The sequence below is a fragment of the Eutrigla gurnardus genome (genome assembly GCF_963514095.1).
Source record: "Eutrigla gurnardus genome assembly, chromosome: 4".
In the NCBI taxonomy this organism is placed as follows: Eukaryota; Metazoa; Chordata; class Actinopteri; order Perciformes; family Triglidae; genus Eutrigla; species Eutrigla gurnardus.
Genome location: NC_139918.1, coordinates 5,207,315 through 5,226,580, shown reverse-complemented (window position 1 = coordinate 5,226,580; position 19,266 = coordinate 5,207,315). Strand labels below are relative to the sequence as shown.

At 39.8% G+C, this 19,266-nt stretch overlaps 3 long non-coding RNA genes across 4 annotated transcripts; all 3 read left to right on the top strand.

Moving 5' to 3' along the window:
• Positions 1-11,969: 11,969 nt before the first annotated feature.
• LOC311011902 lies at positions 11,970-14,483 on the top strand. Of its 2 annotated transcripts, XR_014596950.1 has the most exons (5): positions 11,970-12,385; positions 13,097-13,263; positions 13,359-13,581; positions 14,084-14,156; positions 14,247-14,483. It is a non-coding gene; the product is annotated as an uncharacterized lncRNA (long non-coding RNA). The 2 variants fall into 2 exon arrangements; XR_014596951.1 differs by having other exon boundaries at positions 13,097-13,581.
• Positions 14,484-14,874: 391 nt separating this feature from the next.
• Positions 14,875-15,938, top strand: LOC311012348. Its single transcript, XR_014597033.1, has 3 exons — positions 14,875-14,966; positions 15,054-15,133; positions 15,868-15,938. It is a non-coding gene; the product is annotated as an uncharacterized lncRNA (long non-coding RNA).
• Positions 15,939-16,052: 114 nt separating this feature from the next.
• LOC311012319 lies at positions 16,053-16,906 on the top strand. The gene is made up of 3 exons (XR_014597029.1): positions 16,053-16,249; positions 16,356-16,455; positions 16,834-16,906. It is a non-coding gene; the product is annotated as an uncharacterized lncRNA (long non-coding RNA).
• Positions 16,907-19,266: the final 2,360 nt, after the last annotated feature.

Sequence of the window (19,266 nt, the reverse complement as noted above, 5' to 3'; positions counted from 1 at the left end):
ACTTGTTTAAACCATTGTAAAATATCAAATAATTAATATGATTAATGCCTTCTTTGATAAGAACAGAAAGCCCATTCTCAGGCCGAGCATAGACTAACCTAAGTTCAAACACTGGACTGACCAGTTAATGTCACTAACGCCTGGTTCACGCCTGGTTCACTTCACACCGGCCGCGCAGCCCGCTTCCTTTCGGCGCCCCTGTTAAGCATGTAGTTCACACCAGACGCGGAGCGCCGCGAATAGGCGTGGCCGTCCCGCCGTGAAGCGATCGTTTCGGCGTCTGCTCTATTTTTTGCGCGTTCCGCGAGCAAACGCGTTAATTCTGGCAGGAAATCACACAAAGAAACACGAGACAATCCGGTCAATTTTCAAAATAAAAGCAATTTTCAAAATAAAATACCGCGATTGACAAATGCGATCATATTTGTGTATCTCAACTTGCACTGGGAAACAGGAAGAGACAATACATTTAATAAATGTGAAGAGTAGATTTCAACGGTATATCTGCACTACCATACACTCTCTCTCTCTCTCTCTCTCTCTCTCTCAGAACGGATAAATACAAGAAGTGTTCAAACTTCTTGGTTACAGAAACATGGCGTATTAATTTTATGGGGTTTTTACTCCATAATGAAAAAAAATAGTTTTGAACAACAGCTGAGCAGAAGCGCTTGTGGACCGTCGCGGAGAAATACGCGTCTGGTGGGCAGCGGACCGCGCCCCTATTTTCCTTGGCACGCTGCGCCAAGGCGCTTCCAAGGCCGGTGTACACCCGGCGTAGTGCTACGGTCACGGTGCAGTTAACACACAATGTAACTGAACAGTCAGTTAGCAAACCAATTCAAACAGAAGACCAAAGGAGCGCCGCAAAGTTAAGTTGAATATAACATTAATGGCGCCCGCTCAAAAAAACAAATTCAAGTGAAACATGGTGATAAAATAGCACGAGAAAATAAACTCACGGCACTTATTTAACGTTAACGTTAGGCCTACATGGTCACTCTCAAGACATTCAACTACATTTGGCTGAGATTTCGAGAATATTTAATAAGAAAATCCAGACTTACCGACCAAAACAATTGCATGGCGTAGGCATACCGTACCGCGACGAGTCCGTGGATGTGACGGTTGCCGTCTTCTACCAACAATGCAACGCGCGTAAGACGAGATCGCATGAGGTATCACGATAATTAACATCGATACTTTATTGACTCACTTCATCCCAACATGATCTGAAAAAAATTCATGTACCCTCTATGCGTAGTATGTAGTTTCTACATGATATAGTTATGTTTAACTTTGAAACATGAGGCAGTTTTGTTAAATACACACAAGATGCTTACATAAATCCAAGAGTGAGCCAGTCCCTTTTTTTCAGTGTAAATAATGAATTAATATTTGTTAATAAAGTTCACTTTAGCATTTTTGTTCACCTAAAGGAATTTGAAATTCTTTGCAGAGGAGCGGTTCATAGCATTGACCAGCTCAAATCACCGTGGTGTGTGGCCATGTCGTTTGGAAGAAAGGGAGCAGTCGAGGTCCAGGCTTTGAGATCGTGAGATAATCCGTCTGGCTTTGATTAGTGAGCATCCAAAGCTGTGTTTCTGTCATAGATCACAGCTGACTAAGGGTACAAAATCTTAACAAAACAACACATCAAGCAGAAAATCACATTGAAACATTAATGTTAACACATTATGTTCTGTGTTCATGGTCATGCATTTCAATCCTAAATTATACCCAGAAAGTTTGATCCTTTGTGGATCTTTATGAAGCAAGGTTGTTGTCCAACAGCTTCTGTTGCATGGAGTGCACTGTCTTGGCTCGAAGTGGTCTTGTCTTGGGGGAATAAGTCTTCAAGGAGACCAGACTTCACAGGCCGAGGCAGGCTCCAGCAGCAGGCTGGGCTTCGCTACATGGAGGGAGGTCAGGAGAAAAAGACCCTTCCCAGGTCTAGGTTGGCGGAGGAAATGAGAGAGACTCACAAAGCGTTTTTACACAGAAGATTCTGCTGTAATGACGGGAAGGAGAGTCAAAAATATGCTGCGATTGGATCATTCATAAAGAACTTTGCGGCATATCGCCACAACGGTGTCTCCTTTTGCAAACCAAGCATGGCTTTGTGGAGAAGGGTATACAGTTTCAGTCTGCTTTTGCTGAGAGGGACAGAGACTCGACTCAGCCAATCGCAACTTCTGGGTTCAAATCACGGACCAATCAGATTGGAGTCTTGAGTTCAGATTGGTGTCAGATATGAGTTTCACCTTCACTCCAAACATGGAAACCGTGGGAGGGGGTGGTCAGTGCCAGACCCCCTGTGAAGGAATGTGTTTTCACACAACAGAATCCCTTGATCTTGATGTTGGAACCCAGTTCAATCATCTATGAATTATTTCATAGATGCAAACCTTGAGTTCCAACACTGGTTTGCATGCTCATGTCAGTAGCACAGTACTCTTCATGGGCAGCTGATAAGGTTTACATTGTAAATGTATTTAACTAAAATTATGTCCACATCTTGTACTTTGCATCTTTAACAGGGTTGAATACTGATTGCATCGTTGTTGAAGAGCTACAGTTGACATAACAGTTCAGCAGAACAGAATCTGCGGTCCCCGTCTTTAATGTCCAGCCAAAATATCTCTGTGCTTCCTCCCACTCTCCTTTGATATGAGGCAATATCCATCAGAAACAAATAATATCTGTTTTCACATAATTCAGTCTATCAGGGCCGAGTGTGAGAAAGCAGCAGAGTGATGCAAACGGGAGCAACATGGTGGCAGAGAGTCTCTGTCATAAAGTGCCCTTAGCACGGCTCTCCAAGGACTTGAAAGCAGACGAGGTGTTTTCAGCTTAACGCCCAAAGAGAAGTCATTGTGAAAACACCTCTGACTACCGATTTGTGCTCAACAATGTGTGGAAGTGGATGTTCTATAATGTAGGAAAAGATGATTTTAATCCATGCCTTGAGACGGACATGGATGGATGGAAGACATGAATTAATTATAGCTCCTTTCATAGAACATGATTAAGAGAGTGCTTTACCAGAATATATTTTCATTTCCATTTAAAAAAAAAATGTAAAGACAGACAGATAGATGGATGTATACATATATACATACCATTTAAACCAAATCTTCACTATTTGTTACTTGCCTCGTCTCCTAAATTCAAACACATATCTTCACCAAATCCTAACTTCATCCCTAAGAACCAACAGCAAAATGTTGACAAAGCTCTCAAGGAATTAGAATGGGATAATCTAATTTCCTGCGATGACATAAAGCAGAGTGCTGACTCCTTCTCTCAAAAAATTAAAGAGGTTCTGTTGTCTTTCTCTAGGACAGGGAGCTCTAGGACCAGACAATCCAGCTCCCTTCCTTGGTTTAATAATGAGTGTCTTGCACCGTTAAAAGTCAGAGATCAGCTGCTCAAAACCTCACTGAAAATTGGTCCAATCATTGACCGTCAAAAATTGACATCAGCCCAAAATAAAGTAACATTATCATTACGACAAGCTAAAGCAAACTTCTTTTTAAACAAAATTGAGAGTGCAAAAGGAGATTCAAAAATGTGTGGAAAGAGATCAATAACTTTTCCGGCAGACAAACCAAACAAAGCAGTAAAGCACTAGAATCAATTGGTGAAAAATCCTGTCACCTTGGCTGCAGAATTTAATTATTTTTTTATAAATAGAAATATCAAGTCTGTTCACTGCACCTGACTGCGTTTATCATCCTGTCAATTGCGAACAGCCAGTTTTTAACAGCTTCATCCACCAGGCTGTAAGGAAGCTCAACACCCTCCCCTCTCTCCCTCCACTCCCTTCTGCCCCCAAGAACTCTGGACCCTGACCCCCCCATCCCCCCATCAGGAAAAGCACCAGTCACTTTACAGATCATCAGTGCCCTTAATTGTTTAAACTGCATCCATATTTATATAGTTCATATATTGCATTACATTGCACATTTTCATCTCCTGTTTTTATACTTACTTGTACTATTCAGTTTTTTTGTGATTTTGAATTTCTCTTGCACCACTTGGAATTTATTTTATTTATTGTACATATATTTTGTTTTGTTATATTGCACCGTGGGTCGGAGAGAAACAAAATGTCAATTCCTCTGTATCTCTGGCACATATTGCAGAATTGACAATAAAGCTGACTTTGTCATGATCTGTGTTTGTTTTGATCTCTGTTTCCTTGGTTTTGATTTCCTGTTTTATTTTGTCCTCAGTGTGGTTCCCTGTCTCGTACTTCCTGGTCCTTGTTGTTTCCACTGTCTTGACTCCCCCACCCTCTCGTGTTGATTACCATGCCTGCCCTGATGTGTTTCACCTGTCCCTCGTCAGCTCCCTGCCTCCCTGTGTATATAGTCTGTGTGTTTCCCCTGTCTCTTGTCGGATCATTGTCGCTGTCGTTTGTCGTTGTCGTTGTATGTCACTCTGTCTGCTGCCCCACGTCTCGTCCCTGGATTTGTTTGTTTCTGCCTCCCGTGTCCCTTCGTGTTTTGGTTCCTGTTTAGTAAGTGTTTCTTTGATAGTCGTTTTTGCCCTCGTGGTTTCCTTTGTTTGATACTTTGTTTTAGTCTTAGTTTTTGGTTTGTATTTCGTTTATTATTAAAATAAAACCTTTTTGACTGCACTTGGGTCCTCACCTCCTGCTTCCAAGCCCACAACTTGACAGACTTTGACCTTGGCTTTTGACTTAACATGACGATTTGCGCTCTTAACAAGACTAATGTCAAGGATGACTATGGATTTGACATTCATTTGTTAAAACTTCACATAGAGCACCTGGTTTGCGCCATTATGCAGGTGGTAAATCTGTCAATCAGGCATTCTGTTGTCCCGACTAACTGGAAGGTGAGCACAGTGAATCCTATCTTCAAATCTGAAAGTAAATCTGAAATCAACAACTAGACCAATAGAAACCAAATAGAAATATGGGTGGCTAAACAGTTAGTAGAACATCTCAATAACGGTTATATAGCATTACATCCGATGCAGTTTTGCTTCCGGACACACCATAAGGATGTTTGTGTTTGCTGTTTGGGAGCTGTTTTCTTGGATCTTAAAAGGGCCTCTGACACCGTTGACCACCGAGTACTGTTAACTAAGCTGTCTAAACTTAATTTCTCGACACAGGCCCTCAATTGGTTCAGATCATATCTTGCAGATAGAGAGCAGTGTGTGGTGGTCGGCGGTGTCAAATCCCCTTACCTGGACTGTCCAGTAGGGGTGCCTCAGGGATCCATACTTGGACCTATTTTCTTCTCTTTTTACATTAACGATTTCTTTGATGTAGTAGTACAGTTGTAGGCGGATGGCGCGGTTATTTTCACCCCCGCGAAAAACATGACACAGGCTGCTCATGTTCAAGACTGGCTGACTGATTCATGTCTTTCTTTAAATGTTAAAAAAGTGTGTGTATGATTTGTGCTAAAAGGCCGCCAAATATTGATCATACTGGTGTCTTTTTGGGAGGGGAGGAGCTCACTTTGGTGAGGAAACGCATTCAAAAAAGTGTCTAACTTTGTCAAATACAACCTGGCAATTTTCAGACGGATCAGGAATTCAATAACCAGCAGTGCAGCTTTGATGTTTTTACACTGTATGATCTTCTCACATATAGACTACTGCTTAACGAGGCATGTACGACTGCACTCAAAAAAGCCCTAAAGACTGGATAAAAAAACCCTTCTCCTTCCATATCTGAAAGACCCTTCAAAACTTTCCCATAATTTTTAAAACTTTTAGATTTGCCCGTTTTATATACAAGAGTCTCCGTGGTCTTGCTCCACCACCGGTGAATGATTTTATAAGGAACAGGACTCTGGGAGATCCTAACTGAGATTCCCCACAGGCGCACTACGTTAAGGGAAAATACTCTTCTTTTAAAGGACTAGATGGCGCTCTCTGTTCAACAAAGGGTTGAAAGCCGATATATTTCCATTGCTTTCAACCCTTTGTTGAACAGAGAGCGCCATCTATTGGGCTCAGAAAATAAAGAAAATGCTTCACGAAGCTTCGTTTGGACATCACTAGGTGTAACTGTACACAACATCCATGGTTCAGTAGGAACCTCGGTTTGTGGGTCACGGTTCGGTTACTTTCAAACTTAGGACACTCAAATACTGTCGTATTGTCAATTAAAAAAAAAACACAACTAAATCACAGATGTCATGTCAGTCAAAATAAACTGTACTTATGGATGCTGAATAGTTGTTCCAAATAAAACTAATAGTCTTCATTTCATTGCTTGAGTCATTACATACAAAATTGTTGAACTAGTTATCAAATTCTGTCAAGCACATTTTATACCTTTATTTTTCATTTTTTCCTGTAAATGTCTCCTAAAATGAATAATTGCTCTCAGGTGAACTTCAGCTTTCACTCACGAGGAGGTGTGTGAAGTATTAGTTGTATCCATGACAAGCCACTTGTTCACAGTCACTCAGGGATGAATCCCATGAACCCTCACTTGGCAAGCATATATGAACCCAGCAGGACATAGTGTGGACCATTTCTACAATTCTGTGACACAGAAATGGAAGGTCAGCATCGTGGAAGAGAGTTGATGATTCGGGGAGGAAGGGGACAAAACGGAGGAAGAGGGAGAAGAGGCCAAATACATAGACAGATTCCTAATGAAATTAGGGCTACAGTTGTGGACCATGTTGTCAATCACGGCCTCACAATGGCTGAGGCTGGTCGGAGGGTGCAACCAAATGTTGGAAGAACCACTGTGAATTCAATCATTCAAAGATTTCGAAGGGAGAACAGGTATGTATAATATTGGACAGTTATCCAACATCTCATAATATCTCATATTTACTTGTACATTACTGTAATTTTATTCTGCACCAAAATTGCACCAACAAAATTGTTGAACTAGTTATCAAATTCCCTGCGACCCTGAATACAGGATAAGCGGTAGACAATGGATGGATGAATGGATAGCTATCAAATTCTTTCAAGCAAACCTATACCTATACCTTTCTTTATCATTTCTTTTTCCTGGAAATGTCTCCTAAATTGAACAATTGCTCTCAGGTGAACTTCAGTTCCAAGAACGTCTGGATGTGCCAGCATGATTTACGTATGTTCAGTTACAATATGTACTGTTATGTTATATTGATTGTAAATCATGCTGGCACATCCAGACGTTCCTGTCTGTCTGGCCACATATTTTCATCTACATCACAACGGATATCATCCCTTGCAATGCAGCGAGGAAACTATCTCCTGGAGTGGCGAATCCACCCTCTGCATGACTCTGCTGTGATGCCGTCACATGCTGCATCCATGGCTGCTAGCAGGGCCATTTGCACATGTGGACGCCGGTTATAAACCTTCCACCTCCAGGCAGAGAAAAACTCCTCTATCGGATTAAGGAATGGGGAGTAGGCAGGGAGATATTGGACCAGCATCCTGTCATGTGCTGCAAACCACTGTCTGACCAGATGTGAGTGTTGAAAACGGACATTATCCCACACAACAACATACCTGTTGAGTTGGCCTCCACCCCTCTCATTCTCAGGGACTATGTCCCTGTAAAGAGTGTCTAAAAAGGTCAGCAGATGTTGTGTATTATATGGACCAAGAAGGGGGACATGGGTGAGGACGCCATTGTCTGAGATGGCTGCACACATTGTAACATTCCCTCCGCGTTGGCCTGGGACATCAGTGGTTGCTCTCTGTCCAATGCGATTTCTTCCATGCCTTCTACCTTTGGCCAGATTGAAACCCGCCTCATCAACGTATATGAAAGAGTGCAGTGGTTCCCTGGCTTCCAGCTCCAGTACACGCTTGAGAGAGAGAGCGAGAGAGAAAGAGAAATGTAACAACTTTTCCTGTGTAACATAATGCATTTTGGAAAACATATTGTACAGTATGTTCTGTGAATACATATACAGAATTGCTAGTGTACTGCATGAAACTACACAAAGTAAACCAGTTTACAGTGCTGAACATTAGAGTAGAAGACATGTTTTAGCTGTACATACTGGTGACGGATCTCCTTCACTCTTTCACTGTTCCATTCAAATGGCACTTTGTACAATTGTTTCATGCGCATTTCATTTCGCTTGAGCACTCTGTCAATTGTTGCAATTGACACAGATTCAATATTGCCAAACACATCGTTATCCTCTATGACAGCTCTTTGAATTTCTTTTGGACCAGGAGGAGGTCATAAACAGTTATGTGTTTTGCAGTTCAATCGAGTGGAAGTCTACCCCATGTAGTTTCCTGGTCGCCTGGAAACTCCCTGCGGATACCACAGGCTGGAATGATGACTCGGACCCTTTGCCCAAGGAAGCAGCTCTCAAAGCTCCTGTAGGCTAAATACATGTAAGGATGGTAAAACATTGACAAGATGTACAGTAAAATTTTCTCATGAAGGATATGGTCCCTTCCTTCACTTGCTGCTAAAAAATCAACCTGTAGATGATGAATTTGTACATAATTATTATTATTATTATTATATTATTGTCATAATACTTAATTTTTTATTTAATTCAAAATAAAACAGCAGCAAATGTGCACACGGCCTACTGTAAGTTTACCCTATTTTTATATCATGGTATACGTATTTTATACTGTAGTTGTTGAATTCTGGTCTATTTATAATATATTCTAATGCATTCAATCTATTGAGTTTTCCAGGTGTACTTTTTGTGTGATATGTAAATGCAATGTATATTTACTGGTGTTTTGGATAAATGAATCCTGTAACCAAGTAATTTCCCATTTTGGGATTAATACATCCTGTTCTGTATTATTCTGAGACAGCTGTAGTTGTACATCCAGCATATTTTTAAAGCATCATAACAGCAGCGAGTAGACCAGTGAGTGATGATGGTGTATGTGACCGTGTCCTGCTCAGCAGAAGAGGAGCTAATCCAGACATAAAGATCTCGGCTGCCCTCTGGTTGTGCACTTAGATAATGCAGCCTGAAAATAGTATGAAGACAGAGCTGTCTTTCTGCTGCAGCTTACAATGCTATTAATTAATGGGATTCCATTGGTATTATTATTGTCAATATTAATATCAATATCAACATTATTATTAGAACCTTGTAAACAGACTATAAGGGGCATTATAGGCCATAATTCAAACTCCAGAATGTCCTCTGCAGTCATGCAGTTGTTTTGGAGCACTGCACCAGAGGTATGGTCGACCTCCAGGGCTTTAAAGAAGATCCCTCGCCACCGTCCCTTCATCATGCCAAAGGCCCTCTCTATGATGGTCTGGGCTCTTGCATGATGTCTATTAAATTGTGCCTCCACTTTGCCCCTCACAGTTCATCTGCATGGTGTTCTGATGGTGATTGACACCGACAAACATAGGTATCCCCCCACGAAGAACCCAGGTGGTGGGGAAACAGCCCCTGACAAATATCGGACTATTTCTCAGCACCCTGATGTCATGGATTGACCCAGGGTAGCCGATAGACTAGGGCCGGTTTAAACATTTTCAAACTGGTCTGATACTTAGCCAAAGACCGGACCAAACCGGTAATACCAATGTTTCCCACTAGGCGTAGCACTTGCAATTGCAGAACCTCCCCGAAAAGGAGTCAAAAATATGCCACGATCGTGGCATTTATAAATAACTTTTAGAAAGCTTTGCAGCACAACGCCACATCGGTGTCTCTTTTTACAAAGCATCCTGACTTTGCGTCCCAACAACATCCTATCATCCCACAAATACAGTCTTTTTTTATTATCTATGGTTATTATATTGCCAATATATTATCCTACTTCAAGCTTGTTTTTTTTTCACCCAGAAGGCTCTCAATGCAATTGTAAGTTGCTCCTGTTATTCCACTTTGGTGTCACGGTACATATTTTTGATTTATGTGAGATTATTTGGAATAACTGACACCTCAGTTTAACAGCATTAAACACAAGCTCTGTACAGTTGAATAGCTATTTTATAAGTTAGCCACTAGAGAGCAGAATTGTACAGTATATAAATATGTATCTTCACCAACACATGAACCATTTTTTGTTAACATTTAGACACAACAGAAAGATTATTGTGCTGTGCATCCCGCACAAATCCAACATGATCCATGTGTGTACACATTTATAAATCTGTAAAAAATACAAAAGATTGTCACGCATATTTGCAGACATTTAATATAAAACAAGAAGGTGAAAGGTGAGTGTGAAATATTAATATTTATTTTAAATGTCTTCAATATGCTTGTGGGCATTGTTCGAGTGAATACCTAAAATGTACTAACTAACTCAGTAATGTAAGCTACTAATCTAAAGTCTTCTCACATTAGGGTACAGCAGTCACCACAATGAGCTACTGCTAGTGATGTCCAAATGAAGCTTCGTGAAGCATTTTCTTTATTTTCTGAGCCCAATAGATGGCGCTCTCTGTTCAACAAAGGGTTGAAGGCTGATATATTTTCATTGCTTTCAACCCTTTGTTGAACAGAGAGCGCCATCTATTGGGCTCAGAAAATAAACGAAATGCTTCACGAAGCTTCATTTGGACATCACTCGCTACTGGTCACACCAGACCAACTAAGGCTGCAACAATAAAACCCTGGAAGAAGAATGGGATTTTTTTATTATTTCCTTTTCCAAAAAGTTACTAAACTTAAACTAAAATGTGCCACCATTCAATGTTAAACGTCTCTAAAAAGGGAGTTTACCTTAGTTTTTTCTTGACATTCAGTGACTTTTCCCAATTTAATGGGGGCAAATTGGTGAACTGAACATGATGATATGTGTTAATGTCCTGTAAACACTTAAGACACATTTTCAAAACAATGTGTTAACTTGTTAAAATGGAAAGTTCAAGGTCCAGCTCCCAACTTGAACGACTGCATAGACTAAGTAATGCTCATGGTAAGTTACAGAGTTTTTGTGATTATTCTATTTTTTGATATCTTTTCTAGCTACTAAGGGTATTTTTTAACCCATTCACACACATCTATACAGCTGATGAACCATCAGACACCAGGGGCCTGTTCCACAAAGCAGGCTGAACCAACTCTGAACCTAACTCTGAACTCTGAGTCAACCAACTCTGTGATGGGCAAATCTGAGTTTTCGGTTCCAGAACAGCGGTTTTGAATTAGTTCAGTCAACTCTGAGTATGTAAACTCTGAGTTACGCGCGTGCCTGCCGACTCTATAAAGCCATCATCAATGGAGCTCCGATACTACGATTCACCATGGCAACGGGGAGAGCGTCATTAGAAATTACTGAGTGTTTATGTAGAAAACGAGCATATTCTTGGAAAAAGCGGAGCAACGTAACTGAAGCAAAGTAGCGATAGTTGGTGTGGCAGACAATTACTGCCCGATTAGCAACGCCGCCCGCGGTGCAGGCGACAGGGGTTCAACTCCCATAGTTCACAAAGTAGCGCACTGAATGAATTATCATTTTCATTGGGTGTAATCCACCCATGCCCAGAAAGAAAGTGGCGTCAGTTGAAAATTAAGCATAAGAATATTGCACAAATACGTCGACTAAGGCATATGATTTTAATCATATTTCATATATTATACAGTAAATATAAGCAGATATTTCAACACAGAAATGTACTTAAACATTTCATAAATCTCCCGTTCGCAAAAAACACTACCTCCGCAAAGAATCTGGTTGCGGATTATGTCCGCGATATGAAATGTTGAAAATGTCGGAGAATATTGTTTAGATAATATCTATGTGATTGGAAGGAAAGGTAATCAAAATTGTCTCCCAACGCAAAGCTGCTAGAATCACTTTTATTTCCATATCGATTAGGTTGGAAAGGACGGCACATTTTTTTCAGAGTTGGTTCAGATTCCGGAAAAAGGCGGAGACATGTAGGGAGAAACTCACGGTTTGTTGAAGCAAACCTGCTAGCGAGCAGGTTATGGAGACAGAACCCTGACATTAATAGTTGGCATTGAAAATAAAATTTGGCATTGTAATCACGATTTTTGGCAGCGAAAATAAAATTTGGCATTGTAATAACGATTTTTGGCAGTGAAAATAAAATTTGGCATTGTAATAAAAGTTGTATTGACACTGAAAAAAAAAGTATTGGCATTGAATAATGTAGTTTTCAATGTCAGTCTTTAGATTTCTTCTTCATGTCCATCTTTTTTCAGTGTGTGTTTTTTTACACTCTATTTCCCCCCCAGTCTCACTGGTTTTCGGTTTCAATGTTCTTTTTTTCAATGCCAAGTTACTGTCAGGGTTTTGGCGTGGAGGGGGGAGTGTCTGAGGGGAGGGGCTAGGGACGCGTGAACGCGCCTCAAGGTTATAAGAGGGGAGTGAGTGGGAGTAGGAGGCCGGGCCTGTGGTGCACCTTCTCCCTACCGACAGCATGGAGCAAACGAGTTCGCCTGCACCGCCCAAACCGCCCGTAAGTATGTTACTCCGTGTTTGTTGCTGGTTTCCACATAGAACCTTGTGGCGTTAAAATGTATATGCTTTATGTTATGCGGATTTGGCAACGGTCTGCCGGAACAAGCGCTAACGTTAGCTTAGCTAAGCTAAAGACGTTCTGGCTAAAACAAGCTCAGCTAACATAAGCTAAGCAAAATTAAGCTAAGCTAAAATAAGATAAGCTAAATTAAGCTAAGCAAAATTAAGCTAAGCTAAGCAAAGCAAAATTAAGTTTAAATAAATTAAGCTAAGATAATAAAAATGGAATTACCGTCGTACTGCAACGTTAGCTAAGCTAAGATAGCTAAAATGGAATAGCAAATTCGCGCCCAGTAGTCGAGTTGTAAAAACAATTTGGGGGGGGGGGTTGGTCAATATTTTTCACCTTTAAAAAAGAAAGTGGGTGGGGTGGTGGGGGGTAATTAACGTACATTCGTTATCAAAACAAAACACTGATAATTAAGCAATATCACACGAGAGGGAGTGCTGTTGTACTGTATATCAGCACGGGTGTGATGCGGCCTCGTGCCTACGACCGAATCACACCCGGCATGTCCAGGGTTTTCAGCCGCCTCTCATGTTTGATAGAAGGGGAGTGGGCAATAATGTTCTCAGATGTCTGACAGTACAGCTATCAAGATGTAGGCTACCATTTCTCCAGCCCTGTGAGGTGTGTTTTGTTTCCTAGGCACTTGAGGCCAGTGTTATTGCTGCTGCACAAGGCCTCATAAATGTCCTAACACAAAACATTCAGCAGCCACATCAGAACCCAGCACAGAGAAGTTCAGTGCAGTCGGGGCACCAGGGTCAGCAAGCACAAACCTCGAGCCAAACAGTACAACAGGAGATGGCCAGGTCTTGATAATCATCTTGATACTGGACTTATTTGATGAGAAATTGTGTTTCATAATGTTAATTCATACAATTTTGTCATATGTTGATATTTACAGGTCATTTCCTGGGTTCTTCGCAAAGAGAAAAGGAAAACATAGATTTTCTCCCCTTCAAAACACTCAGAAGAAAAAAGTTAACATTAAGGCATTCACCGTTTATGTATATTTGCTAAATAGTGGCTGCACTAGCACTCCTTCTGCAGCTGAGGAATTGGAGCTGAGCCAAGCTGGATTGGGAAAGAGGTCTCTTGACCTGACGGATGACATGGACCATGCCATGGTATTGTAACTACTATTTTAATGAATAATAATTTTGACATTACAGAAGGGCTAGATGTACATTGTGGTCATGTTCAGGACTGCAACTAACGATTGTTTTCATTATTGATTAATCTGTCAATTATGTAAACGATTAATCGATTCGTTGTTGGTCAATAGCTAAAATGTTAAAAAATGTGGGAAAATATCAATCAGTGTTTCCCAAACCACAAGACAACGTCCTCAAATGTCTTGTTTTGTCCACAAACCAAAGAGAGACTCAGGTTATTGTCATAAATGAACAAAGAAACCAGAAATTTTTTTTATTTTAGAAGCTGAAATCTGAGAATTTTGACTTTAAAAAAAATTTTGATTATCAAAATATTTGACGATTAACTTAGTAATTGATTATTGTTTGATTAATAGTTCTCTAGTCATGTTTTACTGTTATTTTGATTAAATACTATTATATACAGCTATACTTATTATTATTTTGTAAAAACATCTAAACTAATTGTTTCCAGATACATAAAATTCTCGTTGAGGAGTATCCCAAAATGGAGGGGGTGGAAGGGTTGCTTTTCTACAAGGCCTCAGGTGCATTACATAATATTTTAAAACATCTTTCCTTTGAGTAGTGGAAGGACATCATCAATATTGAAATCTCTTGTCTTACTGTGTGTGCAGGTGGCCATGGAAGAAGAAAATTGGTTGCCATAACTCCTGATGTTGATGGTTACACCGGGAGACTGATTCACAGTGCTTCGGCTGCCGGGAAGACCATCTTATACATTGCTCCACTGCAACAGGAACTGGATATGACACCATTGCCCTCAGATGCAGCTGAATTTCAAAAAACACCCAAGGCTGCATGCCAAAAATGCAAAGAACGCATGCCACTGCATATTCTGGCGTTGCACATCCAGTCATGTATGAGCCTCAAGATGATGATTATGATGATGATGAGGTGAATGCATATATCTAAGATACATTTTTCTTTACTTGTTTGTACACAACGTGTACAGTTGCCTAATCCTATGGTAATACACAATATTATAACACAGGTCCCAATATCTAACAAAGACTAAACTATAGCTACACCTAAAAGGCCAAATCGTTTTTGCTAGACCAGATTTAACCTTGTATTTAGGGCAGCATGATTAAAAAAAATCGAATCATGATTGTTTTGACATTAAAATTGCCATATCATTTGCAATATTACAACCATAAATTGTTGAATTAGTAGAGAAAACATACTTACACACTTACTTGCTGTATGACCACATTTTCTAAAATTTGATTATTTGTTCTTTATAGGACTGGCTAGATGAAGGTGATGTTGAAATTCTTTCCGTCACAAATTCAACAGTTGCGCAGCACAACATTGAGTCCAGAGAAGAGGAAAAGGTTATAATGTCGGACCTAGATCTGTCTACATTTATGCATCATTTTCAAACTAACTCTACAGTTGATTTGACCGTCTGTCATTTACAGGTTGAAAAGGAATGCCCTATATGCTCAAGATGCTTTCCAGCAGACGACATTGCTCTGCATGCGAGCCAGTGTGGTGAAAGGTAATGTTGTGTAATGTTATCCATTTTAGTTTAACAATTTCAGCCCTTCTCATATGCAATTTCTTGTGTTAAACCTGTGCTTTATTACAGTATGCTTTTCCAGCTTTTCAGACTTAGAAATATGTTTAAAATGTTGGATACTTGCTTTAGAGGACGTGGTACTTGATTTAGAGGACGTGGAAGTGCCATATCATGAGGCAGGCACGGCTGGTTCTGGCCTCAGTGCCCAATGGTAAAGTGAGAGGGGTCGCGCCGCTTGATATGTTGGCCAATCACAGCTGATGTCCAATGTAACATTTAAAAGCCCCTGAAATGGGCATAATAGGTCCTCATTAATTTAATAAATGCATTGATATAAATATGGCATTTCTGAAGTTTACAGTAACCTGAGTTGTACATTCTAGATACCCTGAAGTAATATGAGTGTTGGTGTGTTTAGTTCAATGGGCTGACAACCTATCCACCATGGTTTCAGGCTTATTCTCTGCTTGCTAGAATGGACTGCTTTAAGGTCTCCAGTCTCTTAATGGCCGACTGTGGTTGCAAATTAGATTAACCTTTTTCCTTCCTACCTTTTCTGTGAGAGTCTAAGGGCAGAGGATGTTGTGATGATGCTGTGTTAAGCCTTTTGAGACAAACTATTTGCAAAAATGGGCTATACAAATAAAATCACCTTGCCTAACCTCATCAGTAAAATCAACAATAAATAAGTATGTTAATGTTGATCTTTTTAGTCCACAGGACAGTATTAACAGCAGTACCGACTGCTTCTCCAGATCTGACACTGAGGAAGGTATGCCTGTGGCTGCCTTGTCTAGATATTTTGTTTATTTTTTTGCATTTGCCTTTTTTCCATTCACTTATACTTCTATTTTCCTAAGATGTAAATCTAACTGAAATGTTTTTTCAATAGTGAAGATGTCCTTAACTGGCTTGCAAGTCAAGTTGATGCAAGCAAAGATTTTAAGATCTGTGTTAACCGAGAGGATATGGTCCAAAGAGGCTTCATTCAGTGGCAGAGACAAAAGAAGGGCTCCCCAGTCAATAAACTCAAAGTATCCTTCATCGGGGAAGCAGGCGTTGATACTGGTGCATTAAGCAAAGAATTTTTGACGGGTAATGTAATGAAACTTTTAGAAAAATTGGAGATTCATTATTTAACACTGAGTCAGTTTGATTCGTTTGCTGAATTGTGTGTCTTGTCATCGTATACTTTATTTAGAAATGATGCATGCCATTGAAGTGCGGCTGTTTGAGGGAAGCGGCAAAAAAGGAAAGAGTCCAGTTTACTCCATTACTGACTTACAAAATGGCTTCTACAGGTGTGCATGGTTTCATACTTGTACTACATTATGTAGTTTATGCATTACACATTGCAACTAACGATTATTTTCATTATCAATTAATCTGTCGATTATTTAAATCAATTAAGTTGTTTGGTCAATAACATGTTAAAAAAGGTTGAAAAATGTCAGTGTTTCCCATTCCACCAGATGACATCCTCACATGTCTTGTTTTGTCCACAAACCAAAGACATATTCAGTTTATTGTCATAAAGGTCACTTTTAAGCTGAAATCAGATAATTATTTTGGCTACTTAATGACTTACGATTACTCGATTATCAGTTGATGATTAATTTAATAATCTGCTATCGATTAATTGTTGCAGCTCTAATGCAATGTTTGTTGATGACATGCAGAACTGCAGGAGAAGTGTTTTCAGTCAGCCTGGCCCAGGGTGGCCCTGCACCATGCTTCTTGAGAGAGTGGTGTTACAGTTGACCAGAGATGACATAGATGACTGTGAATATACTTCACTCATAGACAGAGTACATTTCTTATTAGCTGTAATGAGTAAAATGCTTTTCTCAGTGAACAGAATTTCATTGCTATCCTTTTCCTGAGGTTGTGTTGTAATTTTAGGTGGAAGCTGCAACTGATCTGACGGAGCTAACAGACAGTATTCTGAGTTGTGGCTACACAGGAGTGGTCAAGCTGGACAGAAAGGAAAGTATTATAAGGTGTGTACAATTTCCTTCATGGCACATTATAGTGGGCACCATTACAGAATCCACCTTGGACTTGGCAAAATACCCTGTTACGTGGTGTGTGTATTAACTGCTATTACAGTACTTTAGACATGAAAGAAAACAGGCAAACGGTACAGCAAAAATAAGTATATTTAACTTTTTACTTAAATTTAAAGCATTTGTGTATGTTTCCTGGAAATGTCATATCTGTACTTGAAATGTGAATGCATAATACCAGCTGTCCTCTTTATTCATTAGTTTAATAATATTTTTTGGCCCATGGAAAATCAACACAAACCTCACTCCCTTTTCTCAATAGAGCCATTGTTGTACACGCTATAGTGCGTTTGACTGCTATGCTTCAGGAAATCAGAAATGGAATGAAGATTTACAATCTTTTGGAGGTGATTGGGAGGCACCAAACTCTCTGCTCAAACCTGTTTGTCCCCAAAGAGGATGATGACAAAGTAAGGATATTGCACATTTCACCAGATTTGCTTCACTGCTATGCAAAGGATTTAACATTTTATTGACAATCAGTGTTTCTCAAACCACAAGATGCATCCTCAAATCTCTTGTTTTGCCCACTAACCAAAGACATATTCATGTTATTGTCATAAAGGAAACAAGAAACCAGAAATGTTCACATTGAAGAAGTTGAAATCAGAGAATTTTGCCTTTTTTTTTTCTTAAACTACTCAAACCGATTATTCGTATATCAAATTAGTGGACAATTAATTTGATAATCGATTATTGTTCGATTAATTGTTGCAGCTCTAGTGCCTTGAAATAAGATTTGATAAGATTATTTTAAACCATACATCTCTTAAAGACTTTGTTTATGTGGAGGTTTTTTTTGTGTCTATCTCTTCCCGTCTGTGTTGTAACCACCTTTTTCTTTGATCTTCAGCCGGATGCTGACTACATAATGAGCGTCCTGGCACCTGAGCTGAGTGAGAAGGGGAGTTATAGACGAGCAACAGAAAATTCCATCATCAACTTCCTCCAGGACTTTCTGCAAGAACTTGAAGTCACAGGTTTGACTCTGTCTCTATTACAAGTGTTAACACACACATTCATATCTTTGTCATTTATTTATAAAGTAATTGATAAATAGGGTCAGTTTCTCACAACGTTTGAATTGCACATGATGAAATACTCAAGATTTGTTTTTGTATCCCAAGAAGTGTGTGAGCCTCCCAAGAAGGTATCCCAAGAAGTGTGTGAGCCTCCCAAGAAGGTATCCCAAGAAGTGTGTGAGCCTCCCAAGAAGGTATCCCAAGAAGTGTGTGAGCCTCCCAAAAAGGTATCCCAAGAAGTGTGTGAGCATCCCAAGAAGGTATCCCAAGAAGCTGTACAAAGTCAGAATGAAGACAGGAACAGGAGTCTGGAACAACAGAGACACTTGAGACTGTCCATCCCAATAGTGATGCAATGGTTAACTGGACAAGGGCACAAACCCCTTCTTCCATCCGATCAGGCAACTTTTAAAATAAAAGTGAAATTTGACCACCAGTGCAAAGAAAAAATGCCTGGTCATGTCATTTGTTTCCCTCTTGTAAGTGCCTGTACAAATACAATAACTCTTCCTGTTGCACATATGAAGACATACACTGAATTCAGAGATGTAATGACAGTTGCAATCAGAATGGGTAGAGAGTTCAGTCGGGTGTAGAAGCCATGTTTCCTGACCACCTATTGTGTACTAGGTTGACTACTCCTGTACCACTGTAAATTAGTTGGTTTCTGTATTATGCCTTTTCAATATTAACACTTAGAATTGCATGGATGATTTAAACGTTTATTCAGTGAACAATTTGCTGTGAAAGTTCAACATCACAGCATTGTTAAATACAAGGTCCCCTTCAATAAATGATCTGACCTGTCGCTTTGGTTTGTGAAGATATGTAATTTCAAACATTGTTTCAGATTATGAGTTTAATTTATCTTGTTCAACCTAATATGTTTACACTTGTCCATCTATGATAAAACAACACAGTAGAACATTTGTAATGTCATAAGTTTACATGTGGGTATTACATGGACGCCATCACGGTAATATGAACCTGACAAATGGGCTTTATGCACAGCTCCACTACTTCT